Raw genomic sequence first — 16,746 nt, 5'->3', positions numbered from 1 at the left:
TTAACAATTTGTACTGTACAGGCTGTCTTGTTTAGCATTATTATATGCAGATCCCATTGGCACTGATCAGAAGGTAAATGATGTATTAGTGTACAATTTGACTGCACATAAACCACAAAAAAGGATAAATGTCAAAATATGACATTGGAATAGAAGTGTTTTTTCCTCTTCCATTTTTATGTAAGAAACAACAGCATTTCAAAAACATTGAAAGGCTTTTTTTGTGAAACAATGTGTTTTGTCCATACCGTGTGGTGTTCAGTTTGAAAGGGGAGATAGTCACTCAGACAGCTAGTAATGTGCATTAAGGCCTTTTCTCTGGGAGTAAGACATCCTAATACCGCAGATCCAGCTGTGACACCATCGCAGGCACTGTGTTAATTGTGGCAGAAGCTGGTTTTCTCGCAACCAATAATGATTGAGGAGTGTGACTTAAAGAGCTTCATCTGGTTCCCTTCATGCTTTTGCTACAAGTAATCTGTTATGATGAAAAACATTTGGGTGGCTGGCCATTCCAGTTTCAACAAATATAATAATACAATAATATTGGTGGGAGCTTTCAGGACAACAGGGAATTGAGGCTCCAACTTATGCATGTGATCCTCTTCTTTCAGGCTAGATGCTCACATGGCATTTGAGGGTTAAATCAGAAGTGTGCATTCCAGGTGCATTGATATAGTGTGGTCCTTGCAGAATTATGTGTGATGATAATTTTAGCTCACACTCAGTACAGAACAAAGTCACAATACCCTAAGATAGATGAATACCGTGATCCACCAGAGGACAGCAATACTCAGGGTTGTTTAAGAAATTGAAGGTCATTGACTACACAGTTGCAGTGGAGAATATTCATCAAGGCCCCCCAGTGCAGTTCAGAAATGGAAATTCAGCAGTGAGGAACAATGGATTCAGATGACCTTCCTCCTAACGCACTGTGTCCACAATGCAGCTCTCGCCTTTTTGTGCACTTGACCTTTTGCTGATCATGTGGTTCTGGATAGCCTCAGGAACATCCTGATTCTGCCTCTAAAAAAAGTACTAATGACATCATCTCCCACAGCACCACCTACCCTGCTGTGCATCTCCATCCAAGTGGAGCTACTGTACCAAATCCATAGGCCAACTGAAGAGGAGGTTGATGCAGAGTCTGATACATACACCCGCTGCTCAGCAGGGACCAGAAACCAGAAACCAACCAAAACAGAAGAAGGATTCGTCTTTTCAGATTATTAAGAGACTTCAAAACATTTCTTTAAGATACGCACAAAAATCCATGCATAAAAAAGTCTAGCCAGTACAAGGACGGTAATAGAGTTTGTCTGTGGCTTAAAGAGTTTTCCAGAAAAGCCTGTGCTTCATACTGCTCTGATGCTAAGATTATGAATAATCCAGATTTTGCACTCTGAATCTAGAAAGGGCAGCTATAACAGTAAAAATGATGTTTTAGTATAAAACTTTCCAAATTAAATAGAGTTTATTAATCACCACGCATGCAAAATCAGTCTGTGAAAAAATGGGAGATTGAAATAAACTAACTTCAAAACTCTCTTTAAAGATATGGCGAATACTCAAAAATAATCTCTTTGGATGTCTAATTTGAAGCAGAAACTAACACTCACCCAAACTGGGACTGAGAAGATACTCACTCCAGGTTAGGCTTTATAGAAGGTTTGAGGTTACCAACAGCATGTCTGTTTGACTTTCTAGGAGGTTGAGATTGTGTTTTAAATTTCTAAATAAGCAATTACATCTGGTTTTGTCTTTAAGATAGTGACTTGTTGAGGCATCATCTGGGAAATAGTTTTCAACAGTTTCAGCTCAGTGTTGCCTTTGAGTTCACATTGATATAAGTACAGAAAAAAATATATTTTAATCCTCCCAGGAGAGGAAGACTTCACTGTGACCTTTCACTCCAGACCACTGTATAAAGCAGTCTACTTTGTGAGACTAGCGATGGAAAGAGCTTTGTTGTTATTCTTCTTTAAGAAAGGCTGAGTGAAATATTACTGAATCGTTTTAAATTAATGCAGCAAGTAAATCAATAAAGTGACACTTCCAGCCTCCTGAGAGAAAACACTGGCACAGCAATCAATACCACTGCAGTAAAGGGAAAAACTGAAAAAAATTACAAAATTTGGGGAAATGATAAGAAAAATTAAAAACCAGGGTACCACGAGTTCCTGGGACTGCTTCAAGACTCTGCAGTGCCAATGTGCAATAAGCACTCTTACCATATCTGTTGGTCATGAGAGCGAGGGGACCCTGATTGGGCATTGGCACTCAGAATCAGGAGCTGTGTTTACTGCAGGCTGCAGTCCCTTCATTCACCAGCACATGAGGGATAAACAGCAGCTCACACCCTGGCCAGCTTCCATCTATCAGCAAGCACATGCACAGATACAGATACATACAGATACTTGCAAGAAGCTCTTAAAGATGACAATAGAACACACGGTTCACAATATATACCTTGAAATACAAATTAACATGGATCAACATGCAAATTTCAAACCTACTTTTATCAAGCATAACACACCCTAGTTTGCATCAGTCGGGGATTTCAAATCTCTGCAAAAGCTTAGTCTGGATGAGGAGCGCTCAGACTTTGTCTCTCAATGCAGAATGTCTCAAATTGCAATGTCTAAAATTGCTCTCCCCCCTCTTCTTTGTCTTTTTGAAAGATGTATTTTTCTGACCTTTGTGTTTGATTTTGTAGCTGCTGTGTTTCTTTCAATAACCATTTACAGTTTACAAACGGGGATGCACCTCTTCTGATTATTTTGTCGGGCTGGGCAGCGAGACGCAGACTGGGAAGAACGATTGCATCCGGAGATGTAAAAAAAAAGGGTGACTTGGGAAGAAAGTGACAACAGACAGACATGTATTGCCAGGAGCAGTGTGGGTGGGAGTTTTTTGAGACGTTTTAGTTACAAGCAGTCTGGAATATTACTTCATCCTTCCTGCAAAGCAAGATTTTAATTTGCATTGTGGAATTAACATGGGGTTTAAAACTACCTTTGGCCCATTTGGCTAAGCATCGCCTACTGTTTTTGTGACAGGCAAAAAGATTAGCAGTTTGGTGTTAATGTGATCATGGCATCCAGGTTGGTCACTGCTGGGTTCTGAGGTGTTTATTAAAACACAACCCTGGAGTCAACTCAAAAGGAGTACGCGGTCTGTTCGTTTTTTTTTCTCTTGTTTACCTTAACTTAAGAAACCAATTGCTTGCCCATTTCTGTCCTCCTGACATTTATTTCAATGTGTACTTTTAGTAATGTTACAAACAGGTGCACAAATGTAGTTTGCATCGTCTGTTTTATACTGACCTTGTGGGTTTGTCGGTGGAAAATGCTTTTAAGTCCTAAGGTCACAGCTGGAGGAGATGAACATTGAGAACTCGGGAAAATGTAACTAAGAGAGTGAAGTTTTGCTTTTAGGCAGCTTTCAGATAACTCTAAAGGGTCTGTTAGCACATACAACATCCACCAAAGAACCCTCAGGTCACTTGTTGGCACGTGTTTGAAGTTCAAAAGCAGTGGAAATGGAGCTGAAAAAATAACAATTACTCTTAAAAACACCAGTTATCAATTTGCTATTAATATTGTGTCTTTTAAAAATGGAGATGAAATGAATTGATGTTTTTCATTTTTTTCATCGTTGTCACGAAACAATCATTTCAAAATGGGGAACCTTCTTCTCTCTTATTAATGATCAGATTTTTTTTTCCAAAGAGAACTCTAGAGACTGGAGCCAGGAATATTAATGAGCGCCAGGCCTTTTCCAGGCAGAACTGGTGCACTTCTCCTGTACTGACGTCAGTGTGCAGCTACTGAACACCCATTTGGGGAGTCAGGGATCAGAGCTTGAGAGGGGAGGGGGACAAAGTTCTTATATTCATACAAAGGATTCAGACCTTCTCCTTGCTTATATGTATATTTATATAAGTATAGGTTTATATATACTTGAATATATATTTTCTTTTCAAGCACTGTTCAGAAATGCAAGTATTTCATTTTGTAAATTTATTGCATTAAAAAATATCCTTGTTATAAAACGTTTCTGATTATTTTTCTAATAACTTAAGAGCAACAGACGCAGGTTAGAGTCAGAGGACTATGAAATGCAATGCAGGTGTCCTGGTGAATCTACCGCTGGCTGGTAATAAATAAAACATCTTTCACTCAGATTGGAGGGCTTTAATGAATAGAAGGTGAGTCTGATGCAGTCGCCCTCACAGCTCATCCTAATTAACACACTGACACCCCTGCCCTCATGCTCAGCACCAAACTCACACCAGTGGAGACGACACCTAGCATGGCTTGGACTCTGAGGTAAAGCTAATAAGATGCCATTCATTGTCCTTTAATTTGTGCACTACATTTTCAATCACTTTTCTTTTGGATTACCATTGATTGATATGTCCTTGCATTCAACATTTTTCATCCCAAAGGATCCCAAATTGCTTCACTGCACAGGAGGTAAAGAAGTCCCATTTGAATTGAGGGGGAGTACCCCAGAGTGCTACTATAGCCAGGGCAATGGGATTAAAGTTCCTACACTTTAATAACCAAGTAGTAGTCACCCCTACACCCTCACTCTTATTAACAGTGCCATAGGATCTTTAAATCTTTAAATGACCAGGGCCTCAGTCTCATCCAAAGAATGGTTCTCCTACAGTTTCCCCAGGCACTGATTTGGAAATTCTGGACTAGAGAGAACAATGCTACCTACTGGTCCACAAGTATCACTTACAGCAGCAGGCTGGATTTCCTTAGAAGTCTCCCATCCCAGTATGGACTGGGCTCAGCCTTGCTGAGCTTCTGTGCTCTGGCTACAAGGTGGCAATTCTACTGCCTACAAAATAATCTTGAACTACTAAACACAATCCCTAAAGTACAACAAATGTGATTTTTATCATTGTCAAATACGTTCTGTGGTTGGCTCCTTCAATTAGCTGCTTCGTTATCCACAACACAGGCCTCTTGCTCTCTGTGAGCTTCTCTGCTCCTTCAGTCTCCCAGATAAGGTCCTCGTGGAGAACATATGCTTCACACTACGACAGCGACAACACTCACACAAACTGCTGCTCGTGCCCTGTTCACGTCTACAGGACAACAGGGAGAAGAACAGAGGAGACTCACAAAGAAGTAAGATAACTCTCCCCCTTAATTTCAGTTCCATGTTGAGCCCCCTCCTTCTCAGTCTTGGAGCATCCACAATAATATAAATCAAGCAAGTTACTCCTCTCACTCCAAATGGCCCTTTTACTCCTTGGTATTGGACATAGTTTGAAAAATTGTCTCCCCGCTGGCGTGACATATATTTAAATCAAATTGCGTTAGCCAGTAACACCTTTTTTAATATGTTACTCTCCCCCTCCCCCGTCTCTTCCATCTCTGACAAAGTGTTGTCAGCTCCACAGCTCTGTTGCTCTCCGCCTTAATTATTGAACACTAAATTAAGATTGCACCCCAGCTAGCTTAAATATTCGGAAAATATGACGCAGCCCAACTGGCTATAAATTTCCTGTCAGATTTTTTTTTCCTTTCCAGGATGCAGATCCCTGATAATAATGTAATCTAAAAATAAACAAATCATAAAACCTCATTAATAAACGGTTTAGTACCGAAGGGAATTGAGGTGAAATCATGTTACCATATACTGTACGTCAACTACCGAAACAGCCCCCCATACAAACACAACTCAAGCACGCTCCCTCCCAGCAGTCACTGAATTTAGGAAGTGTTAATTGGTGCTACAAGCCTAGGTGTAAAAATAGTAGCACTGGATCATAAGGCCTTGAAATGGAAAGGAGTTTTGTTGCTTTTGACTTTTTGGTTGAATCGTAATTCTTCAGAAATGGTGTGCCTGTGTTTCAAGCATGCCCTATAAATAAGAGTAACTGGGGAAATAAAGAAATTTCCCGCCTCTTCCACCCTTGTAAATCTTTTGTTCTGAAAATGTTTCACGTTATTTAGAGATTTATTTCAAGGGTTTTTCGACAGACTTTGTCAGCAGAAGTAGACATTATTAGTCTACATTATGTTCTGGATTTTTTTGTTTTGAATGGTTGTCCGTTTGTGATCAAAACTCCTTGATTTCTTGTTCCACTGAAACTCCTTGGCAATAATAGAATTTAGGAACGTGCATTAAGGTTACAAATGAATGACATTTGATACAAGTGAGTTGGCTCATCTAGCCCCTTTGGTAGTTAGTTGTTAATTAATCCAAGGATCTCATTCAGCCTCTTCTTGAAATAAACCAGTGTATCCAGCTTCATAGCTGGATAGCTTGTTCCATACTCCCACTGCCCTTTGTGTAAAGAACTGCATCCCCTTTTCAGTTTTAAATGAGCTTCCACATATTTCCTATTCGTGTCTTATGATTCATGTTTCACTGTCCATTTGGAAGCAATCCAATGCTTTTGAATAAATGTGGAATAAAAAAACACTGTCATTCCAGATAGTAAACTAATTCTGTGTGAAGCATGCAGGGAAAACAGGGTAGGTTTTTCAATGCATTTAAAAGGAGCTGTGCCCCCTCTCTGAGTCAAGTACCTTTGTCTCTTGATTTACCTAATCTAAGTGTTCATAACATTGCTCCATTTTGTATTCTTCCACAACAGTACGATCCCTTTGAAAAATGGAAAGAATGGAATACTAGGCTGCTACATTGCCTCAGTATGTCTTCCTTTGATCTGAATTCATGGTTATGGAAGCAAAGAGTAGGTGGCATTGTGAAGTAAAATGCTACACGAAGCATCAAGGGTCCTGTTCTTACTTCTGACTGGAGATCAATTTGTTGCATATAGGAAGAGACAATAGAAGAGATTTGTCTAATGAAAATGCTTCCCACATGATATTATAAAAACAATCATTTACCATTACATTTTACACTGCTCAGGTACAGTACCTTCAAACTAAATTTACTTTTCATTATTCGATTGATGGGCAGGAGGACGTCCAAAAAACAGATAGAAACACAGCTTTGAAATATGTATTATATATATACTCTGTATGTAGATTTGAGAAAATATATATTGTACTGATGGATTTGTACCTCTGCTGCTGCAGAAAATTAGAGAGGGGGCGCATTGTGATAATAGTGCATACAATAAATCTTGATTGCATGTAACAAAAGAGATTATACAATTTGATTTAAGCAATGTGCAGGTAGGGAGCTGACATAATTAAAAAGGCTTTGATAGACAGTTTTCTTTATTTGTCAGCTGTGGATAAGAGCACTGTGACCTAGCGCGCTGTCACCTGGGCAGAGCTGGAGGAAGCCTACTGTTTTGAACCAGACTGATGAATATAAATAGGCAGCTGGCCTGCAGCCATGACCAGGGGTCCGCCATCTTTAACCCCTTCAGGTGAAGGCTATCTCCACTACAGCCCCTTGGAAAATAACTAAACCTGTTTATACATTGAGCAGCAAAAGTGGAATATTTAAAGTCTTCGTTAAGGAATGCGGTGAGGTTTTTTTTCGTGTGTGTAAATCTTACTCTTTCCAAACAGGCAACCATAGGGTCACAGAAATGTATAACTTAAGAGTATCTGGGAGTTGTGTCTTTAAAAAAATTGCACGCAGTGAGCTCTGATTCACCTCCAGCGACAGCATTAACATATTTAAAGAAAATCTTGGAGAAAAGAGTAAGATGATTCCACAGTTTCTGGACATTCATTTCATTAAGGCAAGGGTAGGCATACAATATATAAAGATATGGACATTGGACACTTTAAGCCAAAATACCACATACAGTTTACACATGTTTTTGTAATACAAAACAACACAGCAAATTTGTTAAATGTCAGATGTAAGTACCTATAGGCAGTTTGTTTTTTTAAAAGCCTTTCACAATTTTGCCAAACCTAGGAGCTGCTTTCTCAACAAAGCCGGAAAGTAATGGTTTTCAAGAACATTGCCCCTGATGCTCGGCACTTTCAATTCAAGGATGTTTATCCAGGACGTGCGCAGTTGGAACATCCAGAGAAGCAAGCAGGCATGGCAACTACAATAAACCCACCTTTGGCCTTTGCAAACATTGGACAGCACACTGAACACAAAGGCTGTTACCTCAGTGTTTGAATTTCATCAATTGTGCAACATCCTTCTTCCTAATAAAAAATGATGCTGATTGGAGTCTCGCAATGATTTAAAGTAATTTAAATTCCACTGTTTAGGAAGCATAGGAGAAGTTTTGTTTCCACACTGGCTATGGGGTATCTTCAGAACCCAAGAGCTGGGGAATACCCAGTGACGCGTCGCTCAGACTCCATTAATCATGCTGTCCAGTGTCTCTGTGACTTCCCTCCGAGAGGCAGGAGAGGGAGTCCTTTACAAGTGGCAGAGACCAAGGGCGTTCCATGCTCTCAGAATGACATTCTCACTGCGAAGGACTGTGTCAGCAGCTCAGCAGAGTTCCAGCCATGATCCGTTTAAGGAGAGCCTCTGCAGTTTGCTATAGTAGTTCCAGACAAACCCCTCACTTCAAAATCCTCTTACTTTTACTGGCTGGTTGTCCAATTCAACTTGGTATAAGGCTTTTTATTTACTTCATCTAGTGAGTAAAAAAAAACCCAACACAATATAGACAACAAATTAATAGTTTGCTTTTCTCCAATAATTGTATATTATGGCTCTTTCAGAAGTAACTTAAGTGTAGTGGTTGCTGAGAATGTGAAAAGCTCTTCTGGTCCAATATCAGCAGTTCAGTGAGAGTCAGCCCCTGAGGTCATCTCAACAACATTTTCTTCCTTAAAATTGATTTTTTTAACTTGTATGAAAAGAAAGCCAGTATAGATGTGCAACAACTGAGATAAGTTATGCACATTCTCTACTGACAAGCATAAAGAACGTCAGTTGTACTCTCTGTACATTAAATATAGTATTGAAAATAAATTTAGTATCATTAAACCACAGCAGTTTTCGCCATCTAGAAAAAAAAATGTATTTAGTACACTAATACACTATGCTCACGCAGTCATTTCATTTCCACCTCTACTCCAGAAGAGATTGCATTCCAGCTCTAAATTACCTGCTAATTATAACCAAGCTCTGCCATTAAAGTAGAAGGTTTTTGTTTGCTTATTTTTTTCTGAATCTTCAAGTTTAAAAATTGGATTGAAGAATGGCATGACTAATCATGAGAACCAGGTCTTTATAGCGTAGATACACTCTAAAGTTGTAGAGCAAAATCTTTTTCTTATTTTCTAGAGGTTATTGAAAAATACCTTTCAACACTGCAAGAAAAAAAGGAGGCACTGAATAAATTCACAAAACTGATATTTTCTGCATTGTGTTGATATCGGTGGCTCTGTGGCTAAGGATCTGCGCCTGTGGCTGGAAGATTGCTGGTTTGAACCCGCAGCCGGCAAAGGAATCCTACTCCGTTGGGCCCCTGAGCGAGGCCCTTAACCCCAGCTGCTCCAGGGGTGCCGTATACAGTAAATGGCTGACCCTGCGCTCTGACCCCAAACTTATCACCCTGTCTGTGTGTCTCACAGAGAGCAAGTTGGGGTATGTGAAAAGACAAATTCCAAATACAAGAATTGTATATGGCCAATAAAGTGATCTTACCTTATCTTATCGTAAAACTCTATTTATCCCACACGATGAGTGTTTATGATAATGCAACAACAGGTTTGCCTTTATTCAAAACAGGAGTTCCTTCTGGACAGCATGTCTTGGCTGCTGTTCACCTCATTGTGTTCTTTGCTGTGAACATACTGTCTGTAGAGACTGTATCTACCCACAGACTTGAAACTGGTCTAACTGGAATCAGTGCAGAGATCAGTCACAGAGAGCGCACAGACAGCTTCGCTGCATGTAGCCCTGGAAACACTAGAAGACACCTATCATCACATTCTCTTAACCACAATTGTGAAAAATAACTTTCTGACTGGCCTTGATGGTTTACATCACATGGAAGACGATTTCCTTAATGTACATAATAAATTAATGCAAGTAAAATCCGCCCAAAGAAATTGGGCATGCACTTCACTGTGATCAAGTATCCGTGCAGCTAATCTTAAAGAAAGAGTGCAGTCAGACTTATGCTGCTTTAATAATTCATGTATAATAAATGGCACATTTTCATTACACAATATGAATATTACATATTAAATTCTTATAAATATAATATATAATGGTATCAGAATGATCCGTAAATGTGCAAAGGTCCATAATAGTGTTATTTTCTCCATCCTAAGACTAATAAGAAGACCAACCATTTTACTCGTGTCACAGTCCCTGTAATTCAAAGAGTTTTCACAGGACTATTATAGTTTCTGTTCAACACTTATTTAGAAAGAGTTTAGGCAATGCCACTTAAACATTTAAAAATAAATACGGTGACTAGCATTATTATAATTAATTAAGACAAGTGCTATGTTTACGTAATGGAAGTAAAAACAAAATCCTAATTAAGTAAGGTGGTCATTCCTAATTGCAGCACAGAGCTGCTTCTACTCCCTCTGCTGGCAAATGTGAAACTGAGCTCCTTTGTGAGACTCGATATAACAATCCACCCACCCATTTTCAGGCTGCCTGTCCTGGTGAGGGCTGTGCCTCAATAATCCTGCACTTAAATACATGTTCTCATGAAGGTGGGTAGAGTATGCATTTAATTAGGCTCTGATACAGAAGGAAGGTGATCGGGGCAGCAGGTATATTAACAGTGAATTGTACTGTAGTAGGCATTGTTACCAAAGCCAATGAGACTGCAAGGACACCAATTCCAGGTGAAAACAAACCACAGTTTCACCTCAAGGTAGTACATTCTCTTGCAAAGTCATTTAGCCCATTAGTTGTCTCATCAAAACCTTCACGAACTACAGATTTTTGGAGCTACTACACTGAAAACGTGCCTTCACCCTATATGGTATATGACAATACCCATATTTGGAGGATCAAGAGTTTACTGTCTCAGCAATGCTGCTTTGTTGTGTACTGTATTTAACTGCACTTCTGAGACTGGAGCTTCAGGATATTTATGTAACAATTAAAACTTGCTTGTACTTTTTCCTCCACTAGATGGTAGTCTGTACTAAACCCCTGATTCTTAAACCTTGTGTGCGCGTTAAGAGCTGATGAACATGGACTTGCTCGGTCCAATTATTCGCCTCCCTTGATCAGAATGAACATAACAAAATCAAAGAAAAACTAAAAGAAAGAAGTGGCTATGAGCATTTGTTCTTCAGAGCTGTGCAGTACTACCATGAAGTTGTCCTGTACTAAACTTCTACTCCAATTTCCCCTCATGTCGATCTTAGAAAAATGTCTGATTATGTCCGAAGATCCCCAGTCATATCATAGACTCAAAATAAAAATTCAAAATATTCGTATTCAAAATGTATATTTTTGCACCAAGGAAATCCAGTATGTGACTAAATAGTAGAGCCCTGATTTTCTTTATTAAAGATGTTGATGGACTGCTGCCTGCCATATGACCTTGGAAATAGTAGTGAAACAGAATCCTTTAAAAACACACACCCATCAGGGAGTTAGAATATGTCAATATTTGGGGGATTGTGTTTTTTCACTTTTCCAGTCACTGAGCCCTTTTTATTCTGTCAGTCCCACTGATCCCTACAACATAAACCCTAGTTTGTTTCTTGAGAAAACAGCTCTGTCAAGGGTCCTCCAAAGGGACTTGGGATATCTTGGCCATTCTTGAAAGTCTCCCCCTGTAAAATAAAAAAAACAATCCTACAGTAGCACTTCAGAGAAACATCAGTCTCAGCCAGGCTGACATGATGTATCTATTGTCTTATGGCAGATTCACACGAGCTATTTCACAGCTGCCAGGATCTGTAGAACAGGCATGTGTGATAAGGCACCAAGGCAAAGAAGCTCGCAGACAACTAGAATAAATACAGGACAAGCTACACATTACAAAACTGGGAGAAGATTTCTCTTTCTCTAATTGCACAGCACGTCTTCTTACGTCTCTGGGGAGGGAAATCTAATTTCTGTACTATTAAATCTAAATTTCTGTGATTTCTGTTTTATTTTTAAAAATAAAGCACAATATGCTAGAATAATGAGTGTAAAAAGTTATATTGATTTGGAAATGTTGATCACTCAGTGAACTTTCCTGTGAATATCTGGAGTGCATTGCTCCTTCAGTTAATGACAAGCGAGCTCTTGTTTCAAGATGTGTATGTGCGATGTGGAAATCTGATGCCTGTAACAGGATCTGTACATCTTAAAAGTTCAGAAAAGTCAATAGATAACCTACCTCTGTATAACAACAGATGTTTACAAAACATGGTCTTTTGTCACAACAGCATGCAGTTATTAAGCTGTTGTATTCTGGATTCATTGCAGTCAAACATGCTGCTCAGAGAGAATCAGTTTCTTCCTACAGTATATGTTCTTGGCTGTGCAAAAGTCTTTTTGAACTGATCTACTCTTTTCATTAAGCTTTTTTTTTCTCCATGCTGAAACACAGTTCTTATAACTACTGTATCAGGCCCTGAACTTTTAACCCTGATTTTTGTATCTGCATTTCGCAGTGCAGAATGATGAGGAACACCATGACAGTAAGAGGCTGAGGTTTGGTCTGTAAAAGTGATCATAATTGTGCAGGTTACAGGTTGTGTAACAAAGTGTCTGAAAATTCTCATCAATACAAATTAAAAATTGCTAAATGACAACTTTGAGTTCTTCTCACCCGGATGTTTCTGTATTAATAATAGTCAAAGTACAAAACACTAGTAGACATTGTCAAAGCTAAGATACCATTTATTTCACTGCTCAAAGAAAAATTATGTCACATGCATTATCCCTAAGAATGGAGAAATCCCTGTCTGGAGCTGCTAACTTTGATTTTATTCACACAAAGAAAATGTAAAAGCCTTTTTACATAGTTCTTCTTTCTAAAATTGTGAAACAGCGAGAGATTAATATTTGGATACATTCCAATAATTCCCAGCGACTTGTTTGCTCTTAAAAAAACTCTTGTTACCCTGAAAAGTACCTGAAATCTTAGTGCAAAATACAGGTTGAAGAAATATACAGTCAGTGTTTAAATTCAAAGAAACAAAAAGAACTTACAAGAAGCAGAGCACCAACAAAAACAGAATGCACAAGGTGCAGGTGGCTAACGTTTTTTTAAGAGCATTTTTGGCATTGGGAATCCAGAGCTTTCTGAATCGAAAATGATTAACCAGATTTAACAGAGCACATGTTTGGCCAGCCAGGAAATGCAGGGGCGATGAGGATTAAATTGACAGTTTTAGTGTTTTCTGAAACCTGATAGGAAGACCTCAGAGACAATGGGAAGGGCAAGCCTGAGTACTGGTGACATATTGAGGACCTGCAAGTGATGTTGTGGTACCATGTCCTGTGTTATGCAAATCGTTAGCTGCTGTGCCCGAGAGTTGCTGCCACCAACCTGCAGAACTGCATTTATCTGTGGCTCACACACGTCTGCAGAATGGTCACACATTGGCTCTAGAAGAGGAATTGGAGAAACTTTTTGCCCCACAGCAGTCAAAGGTGATCCTGAGCTTCTGAAAGGGGTTTCTGCTGAGAACTGCAAACGTTTTGATGCCTGTGCTCTAATTAAAGAGCAGGGGAGATTTTGAGCTGACAAGAGAGTGCACAACAGACTTCTCACAGAGCTAGTGAGCTGCTGTTCCTTGATGACAAAGTTCTTACTGTTAGTCTGTTGTCTAGGGAACTGCTAACAGTGACACTGTGTGGTTAATGGCTTTTTAATTACCTTCAGCAAAGTGTAGCTACAAAGGAGCTGTCCTGCTACAGCATAACATTACCCTGTAACTTGTAGGGGGTGATATTGACAGATATACCATAAGTGACACAAATAATACATAAACTTTTTATCCAGTTTAAAGGATTTGGGCTATTTTTATAATATAACCGTATTGTTGTATACTGTTTTGAGGGTTCAAAACAATGCCAAGAGAGTTCAGTTTTCTTTTTATTTTTTTTTCAGCTTGCTTCTACTTTATCAACATCCAAGAGTAAATCTGCAATGACTTTATTTTGTGACACAAATAATAGATGATTTTGCTCTGGCTTGACTTGAAATTACCCTATTCTAACATTTAATCTTTTAAGGAGGTTCATCCCCTGTGTTCCATTCAAATTTCTAACCTCTGACCATTTTATTTCAGTGCTCCAGCAAGATGCAGGAGGTGCCTGGTGTTGACAATCAAAAGTTTAGTAATCTTGGAAAGAGAGTGTATGATGAGAGCCGGGAGACTGGGCAGAGCACAGTCTCTCCCAGCTGTCACTCTGACTGGCCAAGATCAGGGGTCGTCATCAAGTTCAGTGCAGGCTGTGCACACTGTATGTCTGAGGATTAAGACAACGCTTTCTCCTTTTCTAGCATTCAAATAGACAGCATTACGGAAAAAAAAACATCACTCAAAAATATAGAAGTTGGTAAAAATGAATCATTTTTAACATTCCTTTCTATTTCTAATCCATTCAGAAGTTGTGGCTCAGAACATGCATAAAATGCTCTGATCCTATAAAATGTCCATTATATAAATCTGCCTCTGTGGCTCAATGCTTGGATGGCAGGTGTTTGATATGAATACAGATGATAAGTTTATTTCAACATTTATTTCACTTTTTCACTGATCTTGACATGATGATTTGGAAAAGTTAAAATCTTGATCAAATACCTTTATATGCCTTCATATGATTTAGCAACAGATGGCAAACTCTATGACATTCATACGGTAAGCCTACATAAATGAGCAAATGAGAATAATACTTGACATTTAATGGACAGCAGAGAAATGGAACATGACAGATCATATAGACAAGGCTCCTGGGGAACTTATCCCCTTAGTTCTGAGCTGTCTGACCCACTGGATCCTTTTATATCAACTTGAAGCCTAATAGCCATTTGAGCACCTACAGGGCAAATACTTCAATGAGCACCACTCATCTCCAGTTTCACCCATCAGCAGGTGAGGTCAACCATCAAAGGTCACACATTGTCCAGCTTCTCTGGCCTCACCTACAGAAAACTTTTTTTTTTTAAGCACCAGAGTTGCTGTTTGTATAAGGAATGTACATCTGACAGCCTGATTGAATTCAGTCTTATCTGAAATGCTAAGACAGCTGCCAAAGTGCATGTATTCCGGGAACAATACGAAAAAGACCAGGTGCTGGTTATTCTGGAATTCCAGAAGCAAGTCCAGGGCGTAGGAGTGCATATGTACTTATAAAATGGGCTAGTGTGTTTTAGAAATAAGGACATATGGTGGGGGTTTTTTTCATAAACAGCAGGTTTAATATCTTTCCAGTTTATAAAAGCATAAGAAGGTTACAAACAAAAGGAGCCCAGTCTGGACACATAGCTTGTTTAGGTGCTAGTAAATAATTGGTCTTCGAATCTCATCCAGCCACATCTTGAAAAAAGTCAGGGTATCAACAACATGGCTGGGTAGCGCGTGCCGAACACGTGCGATGCCTTGTGTAAAGAAGTGTTATAAATTCAATTTCTCTTTCCACTTGGAGCCTTTGGCTCATGCTGCATTCTTGATTCTGAAGAAATCTAAAGGGTTGTTGACTACTCAAAGCAGGTCCCCTCCCCAGTTTTCGTTCTATAAAACGTATACCTGTATCCACCCAATCTGCCCCCTCCAATCGCAAGTTTTCAAGCCTCACCTCACAACTGTGACTGCTGCAGCCTCACACAGGGGAGAATGAGGAGGTTTACGAATTGATTTACGAAGCTCCAACCAGCCTTTCTTGGACTGTAGCACTAGTAGCAATATACCATAAGAGTAGCCCACAGCAGTATAGTAATGGGAAGTAACAGCACATGTATAGGATTCATTCTCCACTCCAGCCTCCAGAAAAGGGAAGTTTATTGCTGTTCCAAAACAAAAAGAGAAACATGTTTCAATATGTGGGTTTACCTAGAATTTGCAAAACAAACAAATGACTCCTCTGAAACTAAATTTCTTTGGCCTTTGCTGGACAACGAAACAATAAAAACAGAATAAAATAATAAAAAAACTATAAAAACAATAATTGTGAGCTTGCAAAGGCAGGTCCAATAAAGTAAAAAAAAAACATTGAAAAATAAAAATATATTGGTTAATGAGGATAAAATGTCTTTGCTCTGAGAGTGTATTTTTAAAACATCCTATTAAATAAATAAACATAGCTGCTTTCAAATGCATATGCAGGTTTTTCTCTTTTTAGATAGTTCTAGAAAACACTAGCAGTGCTCCTGAAAATGAATGGAGCTTATTAGATTAATGAAAACCTGCTTAGCTTACATCAACAACAGAGTGCTATAGGATTTCTACTTTTTGTTGAACTAAAAGGGTGTCACGGCTGAATTAAAATCCACTGTACGATTAAGTCCTAGTCATCACAAAATGAGAACAAAATGAATTGCATAAACCATGGAATTGTGTTCATGCTCACTGCTCTTCTGCATTGTTTAGTTGTGTTTTGTGTTTTTGCTGATCACGTCAAAAAGTATCTCAATGAAGAGATAACCATCATTTTATAGTTCAGCAATCACAACAGAATATTATTTTCTCTGTGAAGTGAACTTCCTTTTCCTTTACACATAACTCCACTTCAAAGCACCTAATTGGTGTTTTAATATCACAGAATGGAACCCATTAATAAACTACAGCTGCCAAGAATTAGAATACACTTCCTGGCAAGTTTTATTTTAGAACAGGGGTATAATGCAAGGAAACACAGAGAAAAATCTGTACATCTCCTTCAGGGCTGCTA

This window comes from Atractosteus spatula, chromosome 18 (assembly GCF_055471065.1).
Source record: "Atractosteus spatula isolate fAtrSpa1 chromosome 18, fAtrSpa1.hap1, whole genome shotgun sequence".
Lineage (NCBI taxonomy): Eukaryota > Metazoa > Chordata > Actinopteri > Semionotiformes > Lepisosteidae > Atractosteus > Atractosteus spatula.
The sequence above is the reverse complement of the archived record's forward strand: the minus strand, read 5'-3'. Positions refer to the sequence as shown.